Source organism: Cyanistes caeruleus, chromosome 1 (assembly GCF_971803275.1).
Source record: "Cyanistes caeruleus chromosome 1, bCyaCae1.hap1.1, whole genome shotgun sequence".
In the NCBI taxonomy this organism is placed as follows: Eukaryota; Metazoa; Chordata; class Aves; order Passeriformes; family Paridae; genus Cyanistes; species Cyanistes caeruleus.
Window position 1 is genome coordinate 76614391 of NC_141701.1, and position 25533 is coordinate 76639923.

At 35.1% G+C, this 25533-nt stretch overlaps 1 long non-coding RNA gene across 1 annotated transcript; it reads left to right on the forward strand.

Annotated features, from left to right (window-relative positions):
- Positions 1-401: 401 nt before the first annotated feature.
- On the forward strand, positions 402-21839 carry LOC111925623 (uncharacterized). The gene is made up of 3 exons (XR_002862339.2): positions 402-484; positions 8881-9025; positions 21473-21839. It is a non-coding gene; the product is annotated as an uncharacterized LOC111925623 (long non-coding RNA).
- The last annotated feature ends 3694 nt before the right edge of the window (positions 21840-25533 follow it).

The following is a 25533-nucleotide window of genomic DNA, read 5'->3' on the forward strand; positions in this document are numbered from 1 at the left end:
ATCTTTTGCTTTCTGCTTTGTTCTTATAAATTCCCAAGTCTCTTTACACCAGTTCCCAATATTGTTCAAGAATCTATTTATTTTCCAAAAAAAGATACCGAGTTCTGTTATCTTCCCAATTCTCCTCAACATACCCATTGCCTCTACTATGCAATGCCCACTATCCTGGGATCGGGGTAATCTCTTTATCCACCCTGCAAACAACTCAGGATGTCTCTCCAGAGCCAAGATCTCGACCACCAGAGCTACAATCAATGGAAAAAATTCTGCAAGCATATAAACATGTAACTTAGCAGTAAACATATTCCTTTAAATAAAGCTGGGGAGAGGGAAGAGCTCATAGGAGTTAATCTTTCAAAATATTACGATTTCATTATGCTTGCACCAGCTTCTGTTCATCACGAGACTCCACCTGTTATGTGTCTGTCTTTCAGGTTCACCTTGCAAACCCTGCTGAACAGCGTGGGATCATCTGAGCTTTCCAGTGAGACACTAAGGTTTTAATGGTATTTTAATAAAGCAGAAAATAAAGGCATTCTCCCTCGTGTACATTCCCACAGGTCTGAAATATCTGACTTGTATTAAAAAAGGAAACTTGCAGTGAGAGAAATGAACTTGTAGAGTTGCAAGTAATGTAACAAATGAAAGAAAATATTCCAGTAAACCAAGGTGCTCTGAAAAAAGAAGGATTTTAATAATTTTTTCCCTTTATTGCTCATTATGTTGAGGAACCCTGATATGTATAGTAATATATTTATTCCTTATTTAGAAGCTCAGGTGTCTTTGAAGTTCTAGTTGCACTGTAATATTGAATTACCTGATCAATTTCTGTGATGAAAAGACTTGCTTGGTAGACAAGGGAAAAGCAGGGAATATTGTCTACCTGAACTTCACTTGACATGGTCTCCCCATAAGTTTTGTATAACTCTTGTTTCCAGAACATTTTCAGTCCAGAGGAAATACCTCTGAGAAGACTTTAATGAATATTAATTTAAGATAGGGACGTAAGGAAAATTCTCCATTTGATCATAAATATATGCTATTGAAGGTTCTCATATAACTACTATTTGTTTACAAATAAGTTATTATATTGATTTAAATAAGTTCAAATTATGTTATACATAAGGCTATTTCTAGGAGTAAAGCAGCAGATGATGCTATGATTTTATAGTTATTCCTTCTTAGGGAGAAAAAATTTTGTTGAGAAGCTGAAAAACTTTCTCTGATTAATGATTTAATGGCACAGAAAACATGCTGATAAACTTGAAATTTACTTAAACTAAGGCAAGTTCCATGAAGCAACTGAATAAGCTAATGCCATAAGAAGGTTACCCCCATAGAAGTTTGGTGGTTTGGGGTTTTTTTCCTGGTTGTTTCCTTGGTTTTTGTTTTTGGTTGGTTTTCATTGGGCGAATATTTTTGTTTTGTTTTGGGGTTTTTTTGCTTGATAGTGCCAAGAAATTGTTTGCACAGTTGTATCTTACATGTTTGGCAAAATTCCAATCATGAGACTTTTCTAGGAGGGTTATGTTGTATCTGTCAGCAACTGCCTTTTGTGTTATTTTGTAATCTCAGAGTTTGAGAACAGTCTATGTTTAGGACAGTTTATTTGACCATAGTGTGGTGACTGTCATCTGGAAATTCAAGCAAAAGTTCATATGCAAACAATCCAGATAAAATAGCATGAACTGAGGTGTATATTTGAAATGTACATTTCCTTAAGACGCCTTTACCAGAATTTTTAGAGGCTACTTCAGAAACTAGATACTTAATTCTTTTCACTTTGGATTAGTAGTCTTAAAATCCAGTGTGGTGGGTTTTATTGGTGAGCTGATGTTGTGCTTTTCATTCACCCTAAGATTTATACCAACATTTGTACATATGCAAAATAACCAAAAGTAACTCACCAAATTTGCAGTTTTTATTTGAATTAGTCTTGTACTATCATACTTTTGGTGATATTTATACTTTAAATGCTAAATACTTTAGTATTTTTACATATATACTTTAATATAAAGTAAAAATACTTTAGTATTTTTAAATACTAAAATAGAGGATCTGTAGGCTGCATCTATGGCTGTAAGTTAAATAGTGACCAGAAGCATCCTATATCACCAAACTGATATAATAATAGCTTGTGTGCATCTGGCCTGTCCCTCAGGTCATTCGTGGGCACAGTCTGCAAGCTGGAGTCAGGAACCATCATTTCCAGGAACCACTCCCAACTAGAAGCCAGTATGTGAACCTGTTTCAAAGGATAAGTTAGTTTCATATTAGGTATCCAGGCTGTTCAGTGGCAGCTGGCATCTGCACTGGAGAATGAACTCAGGCATATTTAGTCTCCTAACTAGAGCACAGTCAACGTGGCACACCTTGCTAAAAGTGAATTACTATTTGATACATAATTTCTTATGTCTGAATTTGATGTGTATATTATTTAATAACGCGATTTTTGTGGATTCTCAGCTCCATGTATATTCTAAATTTCTCAAGTAATCAAGTTTAATAATTTTTCAAATTCAACATTCTTCAGGAGCTCTTTCTATATTTCCACTTGGGTCACATCACACCACTGGCAATACACAGTGTCTGAAACTACCCATTTCCTAGGATGAAGAAAACAGAGTGAATCTAGACACACCTTATTTCCTGTTTGTCTGGACAAAGTGTAAAAGATCAGATTACAAATGATAAATTCAACATTTTCACATTTATCACACTGAAATTTCTTTTATCTGGAAAGAAATTCAATATTTTTTTTAAACTGCTGCCTTTTTCAGTAGTATTATACAGTCAGCATTCCTGAAAGATGGCTAAAGCAGAAGTCTTAGCTGACAGGTTTACACTGCAGAGGGCACATATAGTTTAAGGAGCGGTATTTAAGTGCTTTTGCTCATATGTAGTGGTCATAGACACCAAGCACTGAATATATCTTCCAGCAGTGGTTTGTTACTTGTGGCCACAGCACTTGGCTGCTACAGCAGTTGCACGTTCACTGCTGCTACCTGAGATAATGGGCAGCCCCAGCTGGAAGGAACCTACTCCCACAGTGATGACTGATTGATTGTTCCTCCAGCCAGAGTGTTCCCACTCATATTGCATTGATTACTAATCCTGAGATCTGAAGGCTTCAGGTTTTAATCTTTTGTTTGATGTAAAAGGTCGTCTTCCTTCAAACAACAGGGACCCCTCAAAAGTTTTGTGAGCCTGAATATTTAGAAAATTACAGTGGCGCTGGGAAATTTGATTCGGAATGGCATGTTTTCTGTTAAAGCTGAGATTGAATTCCTCAAATCTATTTTCTATTTGTATTGTGAACCTACTGTGTAGTATATAGTAGTTAAAGCATTCTTGAATTATTCACTTTATTTGAACTGTTCATTTTTGTGCTATAATAATCATAACACTCTATTGCTCTTTAAAAAGACATAAGTAAAAGTAAATTTATTTTTTTTTCTACGTGGGGAAAAAATATAGAGGGAGGCCTATATGTTCAAACATGTAAAGTTACATCTCTAAATAGTTTTTTAACCAAGTTAATACTTATTATATTTGAGTTTTGAAACCATTTATTTAGTCCTTAAATGTGAAGGTGTATCTGTTATAAATCCTTTATATTGAACTATCATCAAATATGATACTACTAGGGCTTGTAAAGTTTTCCTACACAGTGCTGTGGGTAATGTTTTAGACTTTTTAACCTAACCATATAGTTTCTGTCATTTTACAATAGCACAAAACCCGTAGGCTATTTTACCTTTTGGGGCTTTATCATCAAAACTGTCACACTGCATTCCTGATAAAAGCACAGAGCTCTAAGTAATTTGTTTGCTTACAAAGTTGTCTTGAGGAGGGTCACAAGAGCTTAACACAATTGAGAATATGAGGTGTTGGCAGATAGCAAAACAGAGAAAGGGATTGAGAAAGGGACTGTTGTCACTGGTTCCCAAAATGTCTCCCAGAAACAAGTAGACGTAAACAGATAAATGCAAATATATAGTTTAAAGACCCCAGAGGATGACTATAAAAACAAATTTAGAATTCTGGTTGGCCATATAATAAATTATTAATCTGTCACTCCATTTTTCCACAGTAGAAATGACAGCTCTTATGCCGTAACATTTCTCCTTACCAGAATATATTTTTTATTGTCTTGTACAGAAAGTTCTGCATTTTTTTGAACCTCACAAAAGCTGATGAGATTCTTTCATACAGAATTCATATTCTGCTTTCAACTAACCTGTGCCTTAAAACATTCATTTGCTGTGTTTATATAAGAAGATGGGACAAAAAACTTGTTCTAATTCAGATATCTTAAGATTCAATAATTTCACATTTGCCCCATGTTAATAACCAGAGATAAGTGACTTCAGGGAGCGAAAGAAGAAAATAAATAAAGAAAAATTCCAAGAAACATAAATGTGATGACTCTATACTCATGGAATGCCAACTTTGAAGGAACTAGAATTTCAGAAAAATCTGCGCCTGTGAGCTTTGGTAAACAAGCACATTGATTTTCTATCCTCAAGAGTCTCCTTTTGATACTGATGGCTTTAATAAGTGTGTTAAAAGGCTAAATAATGTGAATAAAGTGATCAAAACAAAATTATACAGGTAATTTTTATTATTGTCTTTGTTTAACACTGGCAACTAAGTCCCATGGAGCTGCTTCTCACTCTTCTGGGTGGGATGGAGGAGAGATCTGAAGAAGTAAGTGTGAGAAAAGTCATAGTTTGAGATAAAAGAAAGATAGAGAAAGTAAAACTGCACATGAAAGCAACAGGTCTAATTTTAATTATTTTGTAATAGGAAAATGATGTTGCATAATCTTGTCCAGTGAGACATAGAGAGGAAAGTGAGAAATCTGGGACAACTTAGACAAGATCCAAATTTTGAATAAGTTCATCTTAAGATATGCCTCTGAAATGCATGGTTAACCTTACTCCAGAAACTCAGATTGAATCTACCTAGGAAACACTCTGTGAGCTTCCCATGTGATGCATATTTCATGCTATTAAGCTGTGCAAGCTTTAGAATTTTACTAGATTCTTGGAAAAAAACCAAACCAAAACAAAAGCAGTATGTTTAAATTATGCTTTTTGCAGGGATACCGATACAATCAAATGAAGAAATAAGTAAACTGTAAATGTAAGAATAACATCATAACTTGTTTTTTTCTATTTTTAAAATTTAGAATCTTTTTAGCTGGCTTATACACTTTGAGAGACACATTTGCATAACTTTTTCTTTTTTTAATGTGAATACCATACCATGTTTTTTGGATTTGGTTCAGCTCTATATTATTTTTTTTTCTTTTGCATGCCTGTTAACACAATGTAAATTTCTTGGCACCACTTGTTCTAAAATATTACAAACAGTCCCCATTGTTGACATCCAGGCCCTTCTTTCTGGTAATACGCAATATAAATATGAACACTCTTTCACAGAAAAGACTATTTAGTATTTTAAAGGAGGTGTCTACCAGCTCTCCCTTAGCCTTTGACAGTAGGTACATCTCCCTTCTTTTCAGACCATGGCATCTCTCTGTGATTTTGTTCATGGATTCCTTACTCAGGTTTTTAAAGTATTGCTTATGATATCTCCTGTATTTTTGTTGAATTATTATTTCTCAGGAATGAAGAGAAATCATTCTATCTAGCTTGCTAGCTAGCTAGTTCTGTTCACGGTTTACTTACTTTTGTTTCAATACAAAGACCAAACCTTAACTGCAAATTTTCACATTCTTTAACCAAACCTTTGTTTTTCATTAAATAAATTGTTCTCTCAAATTACCTTCTTTTAAAACAGGTCTCCACCTGTTCTGAGTAAAAGAGCTGGAGACACAACATTCACTCTCCTTTTCACATAGTTGAATTTCATATAGCCATTTCAAAGCAGTATATGTTAAAACTCCTGAGCTGGCTATTGGCACACAGGAAGTGTGTGCTGAAAACCACACATTCCTTCTGTAGAAGCAATGGAGAATCTGGAGAAACTAAAAATCTTTCTTCAGAAAAGTTTTCATTCTTTTTTGTGGAAATTGGTGAGGGTGCATCTACATGTCTACATAAGGGTGACCCAAACTTCACTCCCCTGGAAGCTGGTGAAGTCACTTTGGTGTGGTGCTTTGCCTTCCCTAACAAGACCATACTCACCTGTGGTTTGGTTGCTTCCATTTATTTATTTGGTTTGATTTGGTTTGTTATATAGTGTGTTATACTATACCATACTCCACTCAAGGAAGTGCCATTATGGCATTCATTCCATGCTGGCTCATAATCTGAATGAAATTTTAAAAATACTTATTGTCATTGATCAGCTAGGTGGTGTACCTTGTCACATAAGGATATCAGGTTTGATAAGCAGTAAATTCTATTACTGTCCATTTATGGGAAGAACATAGATAATACTTACAATTATTTTAATGGGTTATTTTTTATTTGAATTATGGAGGAGGTCAGTTTTAAAACCATTCCATTTTGACAAGCTGTTAAACTCAAGAACCATAAAAGTTTAGAAATTCAATCTATCAGTGTCTATAGGAAGTCTCAGAATACCTGAGTAATGTGTAGGAAATACCTAGGAAAGAGAGGCATTGATGTTCTTATGCTTAAATTATTACTGCTTTTAAAAGATAAACTAGTAATGTTGGCATTGATTCTAGCCAAAAGTCCTGATGAACTGGGTGAGTAAAATCTCCTGTTGATTGTCATACGTCAAGGGACTACCAGGCTTTTGGAAACCTCATTTTCAGGAACTCTGCAAGTTCTGCCTCCAAATAAGAGTAATAAGTAAGTAAGGCAGTAATTTGAGCCATCTCCCAGTTTACAAAGATAAATTAGGACAGATTTAACATTAGATTAGTCCATCTTTATCTAGGAAGGATAACCAAAGCAAACGCACTGACATGTATCTCTGTGTAGAAGCTCTGCAGTTGTATATCATTCTGAAATTAACAGCCTGAGTATGGCATATTCTCACCAGGAAGTAATAGGAGATCATAATATTTCAATATATGAGTTATTCAACCATAAGAAGATAAGAAAATGTTGAGGAAAGAATTTAGGAAGTCTGACTGAAACACTCCTTTTGCTATGTTGAGCTTGTCAAGACTCTGGTAATTTTTTTTCTCTTGCAAGAAATACTTATGTTGTGAGGCCCTAACAGAAATCCTCCTAGGCAAGTACAACCAAAGAATGACAAAAAATAATGATGTAAGTTTATCTTTGTCTGAGCATGTATTCACATGTTTTACAAAAATGAAACAAAATCTATCAAGAGAGCAAATGGAAGAAAGGGAAGGCGGTTTAAATTAGTAGGAAGAAAGTGACTAAATTTAACAGACACAATATTCTACAAAGTCATTAAAGTTACAAAAAATAGAACTATTTTATCTAGGATTTAGTCATACAGCTAGAAAATGCTGGGACTAACAATACAAATAGCTAAGAAAAAACAATGCCATTTTCACCAAAAGTCTGTGCAACATACTGTGTAAAGCCAACTAAATCCAAAGTAAAAAAAAAATCAGGCTTACCTTTATAAAACTTTTTGTTGGTCTCTAAAATGTTGTGGACTTCTAGCCACATTTTGAGAGTTTGTTCTCATATATGGGAGAGAGCCAAACGCAGTTGAATGTGTGAATTTGCTGTTCTACCATGTGTGATGAAAAAAACCCCAAACCACAAAAGAGACCCTCAATCAGCAAATGTTTTATGAGTTCACCAGTTAAAGGCTCAAATATAAAACTAAATTAAATTATCTGAACATGGCTTTGAAGGCACACAGTACTGCCTGTTGCTATGAGAAAAGTAATTAGAAATCCAAGAATGCCTTGGTGAGACTTGGTGAGAATAGGATATGGCTTGCCTGTGATCTGTTTCCAGGTAAGGTCTGCACTGTCATAAAACAGATGACCTCTTTACAAAAAGCACTTTACAAAAAACCTAACTGAGGATGACATGAGAAAAGAAATGTTTTAAAGAGTGAAACATGAATAAAATCTTGAATAAGTGTCCTTTTTATTAATAGCTCTTATTTCCTGTACATCTGTTATTATTTGATCCCCAGATGTGCAGGCTCTAGGTGCTACCTTCTACTCTCTCTTGGTCTGTATGGGCAAAGAGCAATCAAGCATCCATATCTGCACAACAGATTAAAAAAAAAAAAAAAGAGAAAGAAAAAAAGAGATAAAAAAGAATTACGTTTTCTTTGAATTTCCCAAAGATGTTGGATAGATAAATTGTTAAATTGTCTTTGGATATGGGTTTATGGATTATACCTCTGTAAAACTGAGTAAATATTTTTATTACTTTTTCACACTAGATTTCAAGCTGTAATAAAGAGCTACGTAAGATTTGTACTAGACTTTTCAAGGGATGCAAAATATATAAATCAATAGCAAATAATTTCTTCTGTAATTTTAAACAGTGAAACTTGTGAAAGGGACATAGTCCCTTTTAACAAGCTAATTCTATATACAGGTGGGGTAGAGTGTAAGAGATACTTTTGCTCATTTTCTTTAGTTGCTACAGTACTACAATTCACAACTAGACAAAATACACAACCTGCCTAACCAGTACTACTCAAACCCACTGGTTTCTCTTTCCTATGATAATTTCCTCTTGAAATTTAGGGATGCAAATTAGGTTTTTTTCTCTAATGGAACATAGAATCTTGTTAGTGAGGGCATTTGTGTCTCTTATCCATATTGATCATTATATCTTTAGCTTAAGAGCAGTTAGATAATGCACATTAATTTTAGAAGATTTATGTTCTGAAGAAAGTTTTCCATGGTGAATGTAAGTGGAAAATTTATTTTATGGGCTATGTTGACATACTTGTACATATGAGATAATGATTTTTCCTTATTTTTTTCAGAATTCAATGTGATTGCCACAGTTGAAGACTACTCCCTGAAAGGGACCAAAATCACAGCAGGCTTTGCTAATAAGGCTGTAACTTCACGAGATTTGCACTGTAACTTTGAGGAAATTTCTACATGTTGGTCAATCCACAAGCAATTGTAAGTGGTTTTGTTAGTTGAATGTTGATCATTTGATCAGAAATTAGCTTGCAATACCTATTCAGTATTCAGTCTTGCACCAAAGACTTTTATGCTATAATAAAACAATGTAATTCTGGAAATCATTCTATACGGGTGAACTTTATTCAGTTCCATATAGAGAAGTATCTTGGTGACTGAGACATATTTATTTGCCAAAATCCACTGAATTTCTGAAACATCTCAGTAAAGAAAGGAGACATTATAGTGTGCTTTAAAAATTTAATAAAGGGAAAGGTGCATGGACCAGTGAAGATTTTTTTTTTGCATAATATGAGCCATGGTCCTGAGACAAGACAAATCTTAGAATGAAGGCTGGTATTCAGAGATAATGGACATACAACTGACATTTTTTTGCTAAACAGAACCAAACACATAATGTGGAGTCTAGAAGACAAAGAAAATAAAGATGGCAAAGCATCGGATTTGGAAAAGATGCAAGAAAATAAGTATAAAATCTTACATTCACAAAAACATTTACTGAAAAGTAAAAAGAAAACTGAGAAGATCTTTACGAATCCAACCATTAATCCAGCACTGCTAAGACTATCACTGAACAATTTCTGTAAGTGCCACAACCACATGAATTTTAAATACCTCCAGGGATGGTGGCTCCACCACTTCCCTGGGTAGCCTCTTCCAGTGCTTGACAATCCTTCCAGTGAAATTTTTTTCCTAATATCAAATATAAACTTCCCCTGGTGCAACATGAGCCTGTTTCCTTTGTCTTATTGTTAGACATCAGGAAGGAAGGACCAGCACACACCTGGCGACAGCATCCTTTCAGATAGCTCTACAGACCAATAAGGTCTCCCATCAGACTTCTTTTCTTCAGGCTAAACAATCCCAACTCCCCCATCTGCTCCTCATAAGGCTTGTGCTCAAAACTCCAGGTTCTTTTCCACTGTGCCACTTTCCAGACACTTTTTCATGAGTGGGTAAGCACTGCCTGGGGTTGTTGTGACCCAAGTGCAGGACCCAGCACTTTGCCTTGTTGTATGTCATATAATTGGCCTTGGCCCACCTATCCAGCCTTCCAGAGGCTTCCTACACTCCAGCAGATCAACTCTCCAGCCCTGCTCAGTGCCAACTACAAACTGACTGAAGGTGCATTTCATCTACTTGTCCAAATCATTGATAAAGATACTTAACAGGGCTAGCCCTGTGGTGTTTCGGCTTTGTGACCTTGAACACGGGCCACCTGGGAGTTGTGTGTCAAAATAACAGGATGGACGTGACTGAGTGACCCAAAAAGCAAAACTGCTTTAATGGTAAAATAATAAATGGCAAAGGCAAACACACAGCATAGGGTCAACCATTAAAGGTGAAAAAAGGGTGGGTACAGCAGCGTATATACAGAAGATCTGAGGGTGGATTTGAAGGCGGGGCTCCAATCACAGACTGAGATTAGGAATATTAAAAATAATGTGGCAAATGACAACCAGCCTGGGGAGAGAACTAAGAACAGTCTGGAAGCATAACCTTATATGAACAGGCTTCCTATCATCTCACAGTTTTAAGCTGATGCCCAAGCAGTTGTACCTCCACATCCAGGCAGTTTTTTACCCAGCCAGAAATACAGAATTCTGTGGAAAAAATGTCAAAGTCTTTACCTGATGTCCAAGGTGACCCCACTCCTTACTTGTCAGAGAGTCTGAAAATGTCATTTGATGACCATTGATGAAAAAGTCAAAAGCTGGTCAGCAAACAGAACACATTGAAATGTTTACGTATTAAAAAATAGTCATTGCTAGCAGTGTCATCCAGTGGCTATGTGAATAAACTGCAAGGGCTAAGAGACATGCAGGAGAGGATTGTTCTAGTTGGAAAGATTCTCCTGATGCTATCAAAGTATACTTGAGGAGTGGGAATCTCAGCTAAGACCAAACTCTTGGCTCTCTGAGCTGGTAGTAACAGAGGTGCTCACTCTGTTTTACTTGAAGCTGAGAGAGAACAGGCTTTGGAATACATGGTTTTTAATTTTGCTTTCATAAATTAATGATGAATAGCTTTAGTATATCAAAATATTTGGACACCTAACATAAAGTGGGTAGTTTAGCTGTCTTCTCACAAATGAAACACACAAAACAGCTCTGTTTAGTAATATATTGATGTGCCTCTTCTGCTTTATAATATTTGTATATCTATTTTATCCAGAATGTCTGGAGAAATATTAGGTCCACTTTTCTGTCAGTCAGATAAAACCAGACAGCACTTTGAAAAGTCTGTCCAGTAAGTCAAAAACCATCTAATATGTTTCAGGAAAGACACAGCAACAGAGAAGGGAAGGATGAACTAGTCAGCAACAAGAAGGTAGCTATTTTAGGGAACAGAACTACAGGGTCAGCTTCACATTTTGAATCAATGAGTAACAACCATTAGCTTCACATTTGTTCTGAGGAATCAATGTTGAACTGATTGAAGGTGCATATGGCTGAATTCTAGGATGATTTTTAGCCTTTTTTTTAGCAAGATATTAAGGCTTTTGAAAAGAAAACTTTGTTTAAACAGAAGCCTAAAAGGAAAAAATATTATTCTCCCCCAAATATTTTTTTTGGGAACAGTCAGTAACTTAAAGATACAACATGGTGCAAAAAAAGGTCATTCAACTAAGGTAATTATTTAGCTCTTTTCTAAATTGGGATGGCAATCTGTAATGCACATGGCATTCAAGGCCCTATCACCTTAAAACTATTTTTTCTTAATTAAAATGGTCATCTCTGAGTAACTGGAGGATATCTAATCCAAATAAGAGAGTATTTGTGTGTATGTGTGTGAAATTATCTGTATTTATATATCTATATATCTATATTTATACTGTGGTGTAAAACAACAAAGCTACAATGAAGTAATTTATTTTAAAAATTCTTTTCATATTATTTTTAATTAAAAAAGATATAATTTCTCTATAGATTTAATTTGCTGTTTTTGAAGCTTTTCATAGAAACTTTTAAATATTTCTCATAGTGGAGATGTCTACGAATATGTGCAGCCTTGGGATGTATAAATAAATTTGGTTTCTTTCCAAGGAAATTAAACTATAAGATGCAGTCTTCAAATGCTGTTCAAATTCTGGTGGGAATAGAAGTGTCCAGCCCAAAAGTTGGTCCTGGAGGCAGTGTTGAACAATTTTGCTTATTGTCCAGCAGATTATTTCTTCTAGTTATGGCATTTGTTATTTTTTCTTCAAAAATATATGTGAAGTCTAATTTCCCAGATAGGATATGATAATTATTCACACATAAAATATCTTTTCCTGAAGAAATTATCCATAGCTGTATTTTTGTGTAAAGTTATTCCATCATTTCTTTCTTTTGGTTATAGATTCCAAAATATTTACAGCAACTTAAATCTGGAGGCTGGCTGAGTGAATTCCTGGTAATATATTTCTGGAATATGTTATTTGCTGAAAAATACTTTTTCTGCAAAACTGCTGGGGTGGGTGGGTGGGGAACAAAACCATAAACTTACCAAGAAACCCAAAACTGTTAAATTTGCTTTAAATTAACCAAACTGATACAAGAATAACTTTTATTGCTGTATCCTTTAGCTAGCTACTTAAATCTTCTAATTCCCCAAAGCTGTACTAGCTTTCTGAGCCTTTGGGCCATTCCCAGCCAGCAGAAGTGAGAAAACAGTCCTTTCTTTGCCAAATCTGGTAGAGTGCTAGCTCTTGGGCACCACAGAATTATAAATCCTTTCTAGCCATATCATCTAATTGTGATGTAGCTAACAATTCTGATGTCATAGATTAAGTGTAGACCACCACCAATTCTCTTATTTTTCATCTGAATCCTAAACCACGCTTTTTCCAGAATTGCTTGAAAGTGTTTGAAAACTTTTGTAAATTCTTGAAGTTTTCTCTTAAAAAAAAAAAAAGATCTTGCATGATGACTATTGTCATAAACCAAATATATGAAAAATTTTTACTTAAGGAAATTGAAATATGTTCTTTTTAATACATGACCATTGATAGTAGGATCAAAAGTATAATGAGGGCAAAGTATGCACAACATGATTGCTGAAGTCCTCATTAGCTGCAAAACAAGTTTTGTCAATAAAAGCTGTGCACCTGATGATTCATCTGTCTGCATCTCAATTAATTAGTGTATCACACAATTTCTGAGAGAAAACTCCATTCATTCTTTCTCCATATGCTTGAAATAACTATTCACCATGCAGAGTACTACCATTTTGGCAAAGAAACCAAACTTTTCTTACAGCTCAAAAAGCTACATCAGCTTTAGGCATTTGAAGCCAGACCAGAAATCTAACTCTCATTAATGTTTACTTATTAATTTCCTCCTCAAAGCACATGTACCTTTAGGGAGGTAGTTTAGGATACAGATTTAAGAATTGACTTTGTATACTTATTTCAAACAAGGTATTTTAAATTCCACCTTTCTTTGCATAAAACTGTATCACCTAGTGGTCAAAGCATGTGAAGAAGAAACTAGCTACTCTACCTAGTTAGAAGTAGTAACTGCTAGAATAAGTCATGGATCTGGAAAACTGGTATTAGAATCCTCTAATTAAATGCTTGATTGTATCGAACCTTTGGAAATCTTTCCTAGATTTTTAAAATTGTTGATGCTCAGTATATTTTAATACTATGGAAGCTGAAGTAGTTGATTATTACAGATAATCCATCATAGTTATTTTTACCACAAGAAACAATCAGTCAGGCCCAAATTACAGTAATGAATTTCCTGTAAGTAAAGATCATTAGCCCACTAAAACATAAGTGCTATTTTTAGCTGCACGAATTTTCTGAATTTCCCGAAGTTACTATTCAATACGAACTTTCTTAATTTTCCTAAAAATATATCATGCTTTCATGCTGAAAACTGAGCTGAGATTTAGACCCTATTTGCTTTAACTTTACTTGTACACGAGAAGTTATTTCAGAGAAATAGGATAGGAACTGAAAATCCTCGATGTCTCAAAGGAAACAACCTTGTATAGGAAAACGAGTCAGCATATAGCTTTTCAAAACAAGACTACCACCTTGTGGTCTGTGCGTACAATGACTGGCTGAAGGTACAGATTTTGCATAAAAATAGAGATAGCATTCTCTTCTACTTCTGTTTGTTTCTAACAGTGTAAGTCTTTGTGCAGACATAACTTATACATCTTTCAATAGAAGTTGTATTGAATCAAAGGCTTATTTGATTTACTGTTTTACTGGCTGCCATAACAGATGGAGAATAATATTTAAAAGCACAACACTAATGCTTTGTATAAATCAGTGCTGTTGAAGATGTGTCCTGTTATAGGAGACTAACAAATCAATAAAACTGTACTAGTCTCTCTGTTTGACACACATAGGATAACTGGATGCTGCTTCTTTTTCTGGCAACAATACTCTTTGATGCAAATAAGAAGCAGGGCAAATAGTCAGCTGATTGTCCTCATAAATGCTGAAATTTGTTTGGAATGGACTGCTATGGCTATCTCAGGTGTTTGACTTAATTTTTTTACTACTTTGTGGTACTGGATTTATGTGCATTTAATGTGGTATTGGAATGTAACCTTCATTTAAAATGTAACTTCTGTCTACAGTATTTCATCTCTACTATGTTTGAGAAACCTGCCTTCTTAGTACAAATAAGATCAAAATCTCATGTGATTTATGAGAAATGGGGCAAAACTCTCTTGATCATAGAAATAAAAATGCTTAGACTTATACTTTTCAGGGTAGCAGAAGAAACTAATGCTTTACTAGATGTCATTCACTACAATCTTACAAATTATGTCTTTACAGTTGACATGTTTTACTATGTCATGTCTTTTCAAATTTATACTAGCAGGGCTTACTTCTAGTTAATAGCTCAGAAGAGATGAAAAATTTTTAATCCTACCAACATGAGCTAGTGCCCTGCTCTAACAGCACCTAGTGACCTCTGAGTTGAATCTCCTTTCAAGAGAGGAAAGATTTCAGGCTTCTTTGATCACTCCCACTGCATCCATATGCATGCACCTGGGCAGTCCAAGAGCAGATCTTCCCAGCAACAGTGAGGAAAAATAAACCTTTGGTCCTTGGGCTTTTCCCTGTCTTTTGTCATGAGGTCACCAGAAGGCCCAGCTGTTCCTTTGTGTTCTATTGGTTGCAGATGTCACCAGAGCATCTTTTCTGGCTTCTTGTGACTTTAGTGTAAAGCTGTGAGGACAGCCTGGCTATGTCCTCTTGAGGATGTTGAAGGGTGGCTGAACAGAGCAGGATGAAGCCTCATCGACCTTTCTTCTCCAGAGTGACTCAAGTCAGTTGTGTAGCCTTTCCTCACGTAACCTGTGCTCTGTCTGCCTGCCCACCGGGGCCTCTTGGGCATTTGCTGAAGCTTGCTAATATCTTTGGTTGTGTGGTGAGTACTAAACTGGGCTTGATCCTCCTGCCATGGTCTGGCAAGCGTTAGAATTGTCTTTGCCCATACTGATGGCTTGAGTCTGATGAGCAGTATGGTGAGAGTGGTGAGTACAGGAACCAGTGTGGGACACCTGACTGGAATCAAGGTGATACAAGTACCTTCCAATACCAACTGGAGATGGTGTCAAAAGTTTTATTAAAATGCATACAATGAATTTCTACTGCTTTCATCCCACTGAATGATTCATTTCATAGTAGAAAGTTATCAAGCTGACCAGACAAGATATAGTAACAGTTTTTTAAACTTTTACTTTACAGTACACAAAACAAACCAAGTTGATGTAAAGTGCTTATACTTGATCCAGATTCTTGTAGGAACATGAACTATTCAATTTTTAGTTGCTGTTTACCCTTTTCATCTTGTTTTCCTTATATTGAGCCAAAGTAATATGGGAGAATGTCCTGAATTGTTTTAACCACCAGTTTGCTGTCTGTCTTATTTATGAAGGGAACTGTAATCTTTAGTATGACTGCATATCTTTTTTTGCCCAAAGACTTTATTGCTGCTTAGTCTTTGATAAGACCGATTCAAAAACCATCTTTGGACAGCCTACTATATATTTCAGTTTTTCACTATGACTTAAAAAGAGTAAGTAATATAGATTACCAGCAAAAAAACCAAGCAAACCAACCCTATTTTTTTCTGAGGCTTGAAAAATGCTTTATATATAATACAAAGACAGGTAATACATGCTTATCAGTGTCACTGGAATATAAATTATTATTGTCAATGAAATACATAATACCAATGTTAATCAGCATTAGTTCTCCAAGACAATTGATATTTGTGGGAATGAATTGTCACATTAAAAATTAACAGACTAGTTATAATTGCTGTAAAATGGACATTACTTGCTCATAATACAGCATAATCTGAGATTTCATATGGTTACCTCACTACAAGTAGAGAAAATTTTCTCTAAGTAAAATATGTTTTTGATTTATACGTCTATAAATCAAATAAATCATTAACTACATGGTTTTGTAGTTTCATTCTATCTAAAAAGTATTCTTGTTCGTCATGAGTTTGTATTTTTATCATTTGCAAGAAAAATCATGATTGTAATTTTTTAAAAAAATGGTTAAGCTAAAAATAAATCAAAAAACCCACAACAAAACTAACTAGAATAATCCAAAAAAACCAAAAGCATTCATTTTCTCCACACACCTTTCATTACATGCTTTCCTGAGTGTTTTCTCTGTAGCTTTTTTAAGTAGCTAATTTTCTCCACCAAAATGTAGAGCTGCCCTAGTCCCATATGATTTCATGTTAAATTCAGTAGTATCTATTTAATTCAGTTTCCTCTACAGAGACATAGGAAACATCTTGGGTTATCAGAAATGCATGACTGTGTGTGCTTTTTATAGGAAGATGCAATTTCCAAACATTTAGCTTTGTAAAGTGGATTTCAGCTTCTCTGGAGTACCTCTCATTTACCCCAGAGACCTTGTGTCTTGAAGGAATAGTACTAAGCAACACATAAAAAATAACATTTTTTTTTTAAATCTGTGTCAAACAGATTCTATTAAAATAAATCAGGTACATGTTCACATCACTCTTCTGGGAGCATAAACACCAATTGGATTAAAATAATAGTTTGAAAGTAATTTCATACATCTATGTATCCAGAAAAACATCTAAACTTGCATCCTTTAAAAATACAGTTGCTGGAAGACACATATAGTTTGCTTGGTTATTGGATGGACTCCTTTTAGTGTACCTGTCCTAAATCTGAGCAGCTAATAAATACCGATTTATTATCGGTACATAATAAAGCTAATAAATACAACTTCTGCAAATGTTCATCTTACAAAAATGTTACCGTGTCCAATAGAAGTGCTTTATATCACAGAGTCATAGAGTCATGTTGGAAGGGACCTCTGCTGAAAACAGGATCAGCTAGAGCAAATCATGCAGGACTGTGTCATGTTGAGTTCTGAGTATCTCTAAAGGCAGAGACTCCACAATCTCACTGGGCTAGTGTTTCGTCACCCTCACAGTTAAAATTATTTTTTCTTACGTTTAAATAAAGTTTTCTGCACTTCAATTTGTACCGATTGCCACAATCACCACTGAAAAAAAAGAAATATTCTTCCACTCAGATTTTTTTTGGTTGATTTTTAAGGAGATAAATGTAAAGCCTGCCTAATTTGATCTTGAGTACATGTAAATGAATGAGCCCTATCTATTCTGAATCATAAAACACATACACATTTAAGGCTAAGTTGTTAAAATGACATAAAGTAGTTATCATGAATTAGTTTTTTCACCTCACTTTCACTCACACTGTCTTATCTCTGGCTTGTGTTCTGTAAGAATAAACCTGTCATGTCCACAATATTTAAATCTTTTAAAACCATCTGTTCTTCTCTGACAAGGACAGTAAGTCTATTGTAAATGTTTTATTTATTCTGGTACCTCCCCTGTTCTTCCTTCTATCTTTTCTGCCACCTTTAAAATTAATTCTTCCTATTCATATCCTTCTGCAAATCCATGCACATGGACAGTATCATTGGTACACAAAAGTCAAAATTTTACTTTTCTAGACACTGAAAGCCTAACAAAATTGAAAGCATAAAAAGCAAGCCAAAGGAACTTCCAAAGGGAAAATTTATGGATATTTTTTTCTTACAGAAGTCTTTTGATAGGCTTTGGTAATTTTTTCTACAGCTGTTTTAACAACATGCAAAGGAATTATCTCAACCTTCAAGTAACTGAAAATTCAAGGAATTATCATATAAACTACTGTACTGACTGTTCACTCCTATTAGTAAAAAACATAATTTGAGAATCATATTTCAAAGTTAGTTAACTAAAAGCTAGTTGACCTATTGACCTATAATAGACACAGATTTCCAAATTAATTATCATTCATTGTTGTGCCTAAAGAGATAATGAATTGTCTTACAACCAGCACTTCTTATCTTCGATTGACCATTCTAATGAACTTTACAGCTCTTTTTACTTTTAGCATACTAATACATTTCATATGACTAATTTTAATTTTATTAATGAAATTTTCAGGGTTAAAATGTCATAGATATATAGTTCCAGAAATACCATCAGATCAGAATAGCCATATATAATATTGACCTGATCAACAGGAGTAAATTATTTTGTTTGCTCTCTGTATTAAAGCAAATATTAAATGCTTTTCTCTTTCAGAAATGGCTACTAACCTTTTTTTTTTTTTTAATTTATTGGCATTTGCTTACTTTGATGAGTGGAAAACACATCTATCCTATAAAATAGCTTTTAAGTAGCATAATACATTTAGAATAAAAAAAATCAAACTTTCTTTTCTGGCCTTAAAATTCTTGATTCTGCTAAATATCATTGAAGCAAGTACTGTAGACTGCATAATCACCATGTGATAGAATTTCATCTGCAAGGATGATGTACAGTTTTGTTGTCTTACAATAATTGCACTGAATCTTTTGCATTCCCTCTCAGACTATCCTTTTCTTTTTATTATTTTTTCTGTCCAAAAAGATTACTTATCAGATGACTCTGTTCTCCAGATCTGATCATTTCACATCTACATTTAGTTGATATTCTTTTCCTATTCCAAGATTAGAACTTCCTAGGCTTGATGGGAAATAGTGGAGTTGGGAACCTACTGGTAAAGGAGTTGAATTGACAGATGGGCTGAGGCATTTCTGTTGCTGCCTGGCCATCAGGATGCTCTGTGGTAAAATTAATTCCTTTCTCATATATTAAATTCATAGACCAGTCATCAATAGTACACTTCAGTTTCCTAGTTAAAGCTGGATGAGTGAATGTGAATTTTGCTTCTCTTGCACATGTCTCTGAGCTGTAGATGTCACTCTAGGGCTGACCAAATTTTGCAGGCTTCTTTCTTACCAAAATAATTTGCCAAGTGGAGGAGGAAGGTGCTGAAAATTTTAATTGTTTACTCCTGAAATATTTACGTTTTCATACGTTAGCTTAAACAGACAGGAATTGCAGTAAAATTCTTGTCCTGAATTATGAATTACGGATAGTGGAAAAAACAACAGGTTTTCAGTACCTTACCTGACTGATAAGTATTTTTCAGGAAATACAAGTTTAGTGAATGCTAATTTTATTGCATTCAGAAGACTTCTAAAAGCCATATAGATGGCTTAAATTTTTTATTTTGTCTTAATCCTTAACAAACCCAGAAATTTTTTACTATATATGCATTTAGACAGGTACTTTAAGATGACTCCCATGTGAGGTGTCTAAAGTTGAATGCCATTTAAATAATGTTAGGCTGACTGGATCTCAGCCTTTGCATTCACTTATGTTCAGATACAGTAGTGTATTTACATTAAATTTAAAATTAAAGCACCAAAGAAAATCAACTGCATTTGATAAAGAAACCATCAAAACCGTGCTGAGGACAAAACTGGAATCCTGCTGGTATGGGGAGAGAGCAATTTATAGTGAGCAAACTAGCCCACTATATTACCAGTCTATTGAAAATAAAGATAGAATTTCCATTAGTCCAGTTAAAATAACACTAACACCTGTCAAAATATGAAAGACAGATGGGTTTTGATCCCTGAGCCATCAGGGAAGTAAGGAAGCTTGTGCTTTCCTCTGCCAGGGCCTGCCATTCCCCTCCCAGGAGAGCCCCAGGGAACCACCTCAGAGGCTCTGCCACTGCCTGAGAGGTATCACAGACACTGCCTGTGTTCCAAGGGCTGAGATGACATGGGGTCTGGATCTTGAACTCGGTGGAGTGATGCCCTGGGCCCAGGACAGACAGGGCCAGAAAGCAGTGCTCTCAAGAACCTGAAAAAACTATCCTGGAAACACTAGTTATTTAAATGAGGAAAACAGGGTGTTGTGCATACTGATCCTGTTTCTTTCAGATGTTATCCTACCATGTGTCAATTATTAAAAAAATCCATCAATGAACTTTAGAATGCATTTGTTTTTTTTTCTGTTTCTCTAAAATTTTGTGTAGGAAAGAATAATATACAGAGGGCCTGCAGAGGAGCACGGATGTTATGGGTACAATGTTCCCCACTCCACACTATTCACTTTCTTATTCCAATACTTAAAATTGCTTTCTGAAATCTGCCAAGAGGGTCAGATCCACTGTTAAATGGATTTCAAGGCATTTGAGCAGATAAGAGCCCATAGAAACTTCTGAGCTCTAAAGAAGAAACCCAACAATTTGAAGCCTCTACTTCAACTGAAGGAAATGAGACGTCTGGAAGGCAGGTGACACTATATTTTCTTAATCAAATTTTTCTGACAAATAGACTCATAAAACTATGCAAAATATTATAATTGATTTTCTTTTTTTTTAAGTACTCTACTTACATGCTGATATATCTTAAAATGTCATCCCAATGTTGTATTAACATGGTAGAATTTAAGTTTACAACTTTGGTGTAGCAAAATGGATGACTTTTCTAGAGACAAAACAGGCCTTTGGAAAGCACAAAATAGATACACTTAGAAAATGAGTGAAGGTACTCTCCCATTTGAGTACACAAATACAGTAAACATTCACGGAGATTATTCATCTGAGACAATCTGTATTAATTTTTAATGAGACAGGTAAAATAGCAGCTTGAAGAGAACATTTATCTTACTTTATCTGGTCTGCCAATATCCTGAATAGTGCTGGTTCAATTGCTATATGACTTCAACAACCTTCTGCTCTAAACCAGAACACATGATAGATATGACTTAATTTCTTTCAGAATACTTCTCAAAGAAAATCAGTGTCTTAAATTATTTATCTCATACAACTTGCACAGTGGTATAGGCTTTCTTTTTTCCTTCTATAGTGGTCATCCCCTTTACAGCCATCATTAACTCATTTTTTCTCAGTCCCTTCTAAGTGTGATCAGATTTTTCAACAATTATACAAATACTTAAAAAACTGGTTCCACAACTCCATAGGATGAATCATTGCCCTTATTTTTTCCAGTCCATCTTCAAAAATTCCATGCTTTTTGAAAATGATTGCTTTCATGTCCAGCTTTTCCAATAGGAACTCTGAGGGAAAGGCTGCTGCCTAACAGAAAACTACTGGTCTCATCATGAAGAGGCTGAGCTAGAAACTCTTTACTGAGCTCATATTTGCTCCTCCCTGCCCAGAACTCCTAAGACATTGCTGAGGATCCTTGGATTGACTGCCTGTGCTCCACACCTGGAGCTGAGATCCATCCCAGCTCTGGGATCTTGAGCCAGCTGCTGAAGGATGCTGCCGTGAGAAGCACATGTCTGGTTAATTATTCTTAAATGATCATATTTTCTGTGATCTTTTATTTTGTCTGATCCTTGACCCTTTTAGGCCAAGAAGGCAAACCTGAAAATGAAGTTTATAATTTTGATTTAATTGAATATGAAATCTTTTACTAATATGTAAGCATTTAATGAAAAAATAGAGTCCTATGTAATTTCTTAAACTTTTAAAAGTCATAGTCTCTGTTAAGTTGTTTTACAATGTGACTTTAAATATACCTCCAGCAAAGACCTTTACAGAAAGTTTGTGAAATCAGTGTGTTACGTAAAATATTTAGATATAAATTTTTGCAAGTTTGCCACTTGTTACTTTGTGTAAAGAAATTCTGCATTATGATGGTTCTTTCTGAAAGTAGGTGTTTGTACATGTACATTGTGGACCTGTCAAAAATAATGTTTAACTGCTCATTGTGGTGACTCTTGAACTGATATGATGATGTAAATCCTGGGAAGTCTTTAGATAATTTTCTTCTTAAGCTATGTGCAAAAAGACTATTCTGAATATAAAGAAATCAGAATGGCATTTAATAGCAATGATATTCAGGATGTATATGCATCATTTTATTTTCTAAAAGCACAATAAGAAACTTAGCTTCCCTCTGCTGCCAATGCTTTTTGCTTCAAGAACAATTTTAAAATAAAGAAAAATTAGTTTTGTGGCCTACTAAAGATCTAAAATCATTACATCAAGGACTGGGTGATTAAAATACTCACTCATTGCCATTTTAATAGAAATAAAAATAACAATTTCCAGAAGTTCAAATCCAACTTTCTTTAGTGCAGGATTGTCTCAGATTAGTGACATCAGCTCCAAATGGCATGTTTCCCTGCCCCCATAACAGGGGTGGGTCTTGAGTAGAACTAGCTTTATGACAGGACACATCGAGAGCAGAAAGATTCCAGACAGGGGACCCTCATGAGTTTAAAGCAACACTCAGACAAAGGACAGTATGATCAAGTTGGAGTTTTTGGGTGAACGTTGAAGAATTTAATTAGACTTTTCTATTATAACAGTCATGTAAGTGTCAAGAAAATGTTGGGGTTTTTTTTGTAAAGCAGACTATAACCTTTGAAGCAAGTAGGGTACTAAGCATACTAGAAAGTAACATTACTTTGAGGGAAAGATTTGTTGCAGTTGTAAGATTTTCCCTGGGAGTGACATTTAAATCACTTAAGCAGTGCTGTGTTGTTTATTTTTAAACAAAGTTGAAGATTTATTACTGTAAATAAACAAAATGAAAGAGTAGCAAGCACAAAAGTCAATAATTTAGGAGATATGGTGTCAAGACCACAGCAAGTAGAATTAACCTGTGACATTGTAGCTGTGGTAAACAGACTGCAGCAATCAATAATGAAATTAATCAACTTCAGATAAGTGAACAAAGAGATTTGTCTCAGATTTCAGGTCAAAACCCAGTCAAAGGATTCCTCCTCCCACTGATGGAAAAGTGTGAATGTTCAATCAAATCCTGAATGAACAACTGATGAGATTAATCCACATGTACTTAAAACATGGTAGAGAGTTCTTTAGCATGGAAACATGCACCTCATTTCTAAGTTGATCTTATTAAACGTACAGGATCAGCTATGCATCTTGTGTTCAACACTGGTATGGTCCATGGCTGTGGAAGCCATGGGGTTACAAAGGAGGAAACATTATACTCTGTCAGCTGTGCTTCTCCCTTCCCTCTTCTCCAAATATTTTGTGTATGGAACTGAGAAAGCGAAGAGGAAACCCAGGGCACTGTTTGTGAATGCAATTGTGTGAAGATGCAAAGACAAACAGAGAAGAAAAGATAACTCTCACTTAATAGCTTTGAAATGGAATTCTGTAGTGCTTGGGACTACAGTTGCCCTGTCAGACTTTTGAAACCATCAAGTCTGTGGCAAGATGCACTTTTCAATAAGCGCATTTTTGTTTTCTACCCCCCCCCCCCCCCCCATTCTATTCCTGTACTACTAGTGAAAATTTAACTTGGGAATGGTATTGCAAGCAACTCAAAATCTCTATGGGCAATTCAGCTTTGCATTTGTACTGGGAATTGTGTCAAACTTTATTAAAATGCTTCATAATTAATATTGGTGGTTTGTCTGTTCATACAGACATTTCTTTATTTCTCCTAATCATACCAAAGATTAGAAAATATTTCTGGTTTTATCCCTGCGGTTCTGCAAAAGCCACAACCTAAAAGAAGAGATTTAAGGCACTCCATCCTCAAACTGAAAAAATGTAATAATGCCATTTCAATATTATCATTGAGTCTTATATAATTTTCAGTCCTTGTATTTGAGTTTATAGCCATTTCTATGTACAGAAACAAGAGAAAAGTTTTCATTAACATGGAAGAAAGTACAAACTGTAAGCATACAGGAACTAAAACCGAAGGGTGGAAAAAACCCTCGTGGTTACTGGTTTTGTAAGAAAAACTTTCAGAATTTTTCTGGCTTGTGTTCTAGACTGGTTGAAGTACTAAACTGAATAATTTACAGTAGCCTTACTATCTAGGCTGGCTGACTAATCAGTTTGCCTTACAAAACAGAGAATGTCACCTGTTGGAGTAGAAAGCATAGTCCTTTCCAATTTAACTCTTGAAAGATACACTTGAAAGATTTTGAAAATTGAAGGAACTGCAGCCCGTGGGGACTCAAGCTGGATCTGTCGTTTTCTGAAAGACCAGTCTGGAGAGGTTCATGAAGAATTGTAGACTGTGAGAAGGTCCCATCCTGGAGCAGAGAAAATTGTGAGGAGGGAGGAATGGAAGACAGGAGCTCTTACAGAGCGACCACAGCCCCACATTCCTCATCACCTTGTTTTGCTCTGGGAAGGAAGATAGAGGAGTCAGGAGTAAAGGGGTAAAATCAAGCCTGGGAAGAAGGGGAGAGATTTGTCTTTGCTTCTCACCACACAACTCAGTTTCTAATTAGTGATAAATTATTGTGATAAAATAATTTTCCCCAAGTTGATTCAGTTTTGCTCCCCATAGTAAGTGTTTCAAACATACCAGAGTATGTATCACTGTGCTCAGTAGCCCTCAGTGAACAAATCCTTGGAATTAAAAATCAAATTGCTTTTGCAACCCTTGCGAGAACTTAGTGCCTTCAGTCCCCTTTGGCTGTTTTCCAGTTTACTTATCCATCATGTGAAGACTTTTGTTTGTAACTGCCATCCATTAGTTTCATCTGGTATCATCTAATTCCCTTTTTTTAACTGACAGCGAAAAATGGATTTCTACTTTTTTCACTCCCCCTCATGACCATGAAGACCTCTTTCATATCTCCTTTAGTCATCTGTTCTTCCATTTCCACTGTTCAGTGCACAGAAGCCATTTCAAGTCACTCTTGTAATCCTTTCTCTGTACATCTTCAAAAATTCCTTTGAATCCTTTTTCAGAGGTAGGGGATCTACCCACAGTTGCACACCGTAATCAGGATGCTACTGAACCATGGATTCATAGTGTGTCATAAATCCCCTTGTTTCCTTTTTCTTTCTCAACCGTTTCTGGCTTTAAAATGATTATTTTTGATAGCTTCTGAATAGTGAGACAATTTTTTATATCTATCTATTATAAGTTTTTAGTTTTATCTAAGTATTTATTATTTTTTGTCAGTCAAAGGACCTGCTTTTTATAAGTAACATATCAAATGGACAGCATCTGACATTTATTTAAAATTAATTCAATCTGTAATTATTAGAAAAAAAATTTGAAATTCTTCTCTTGATCCTGATTTACCTTTAGTATCTTAGCATCAGTAACAAAATTTGTCACTTTATTATTCACTCCTTTTGAAAATACG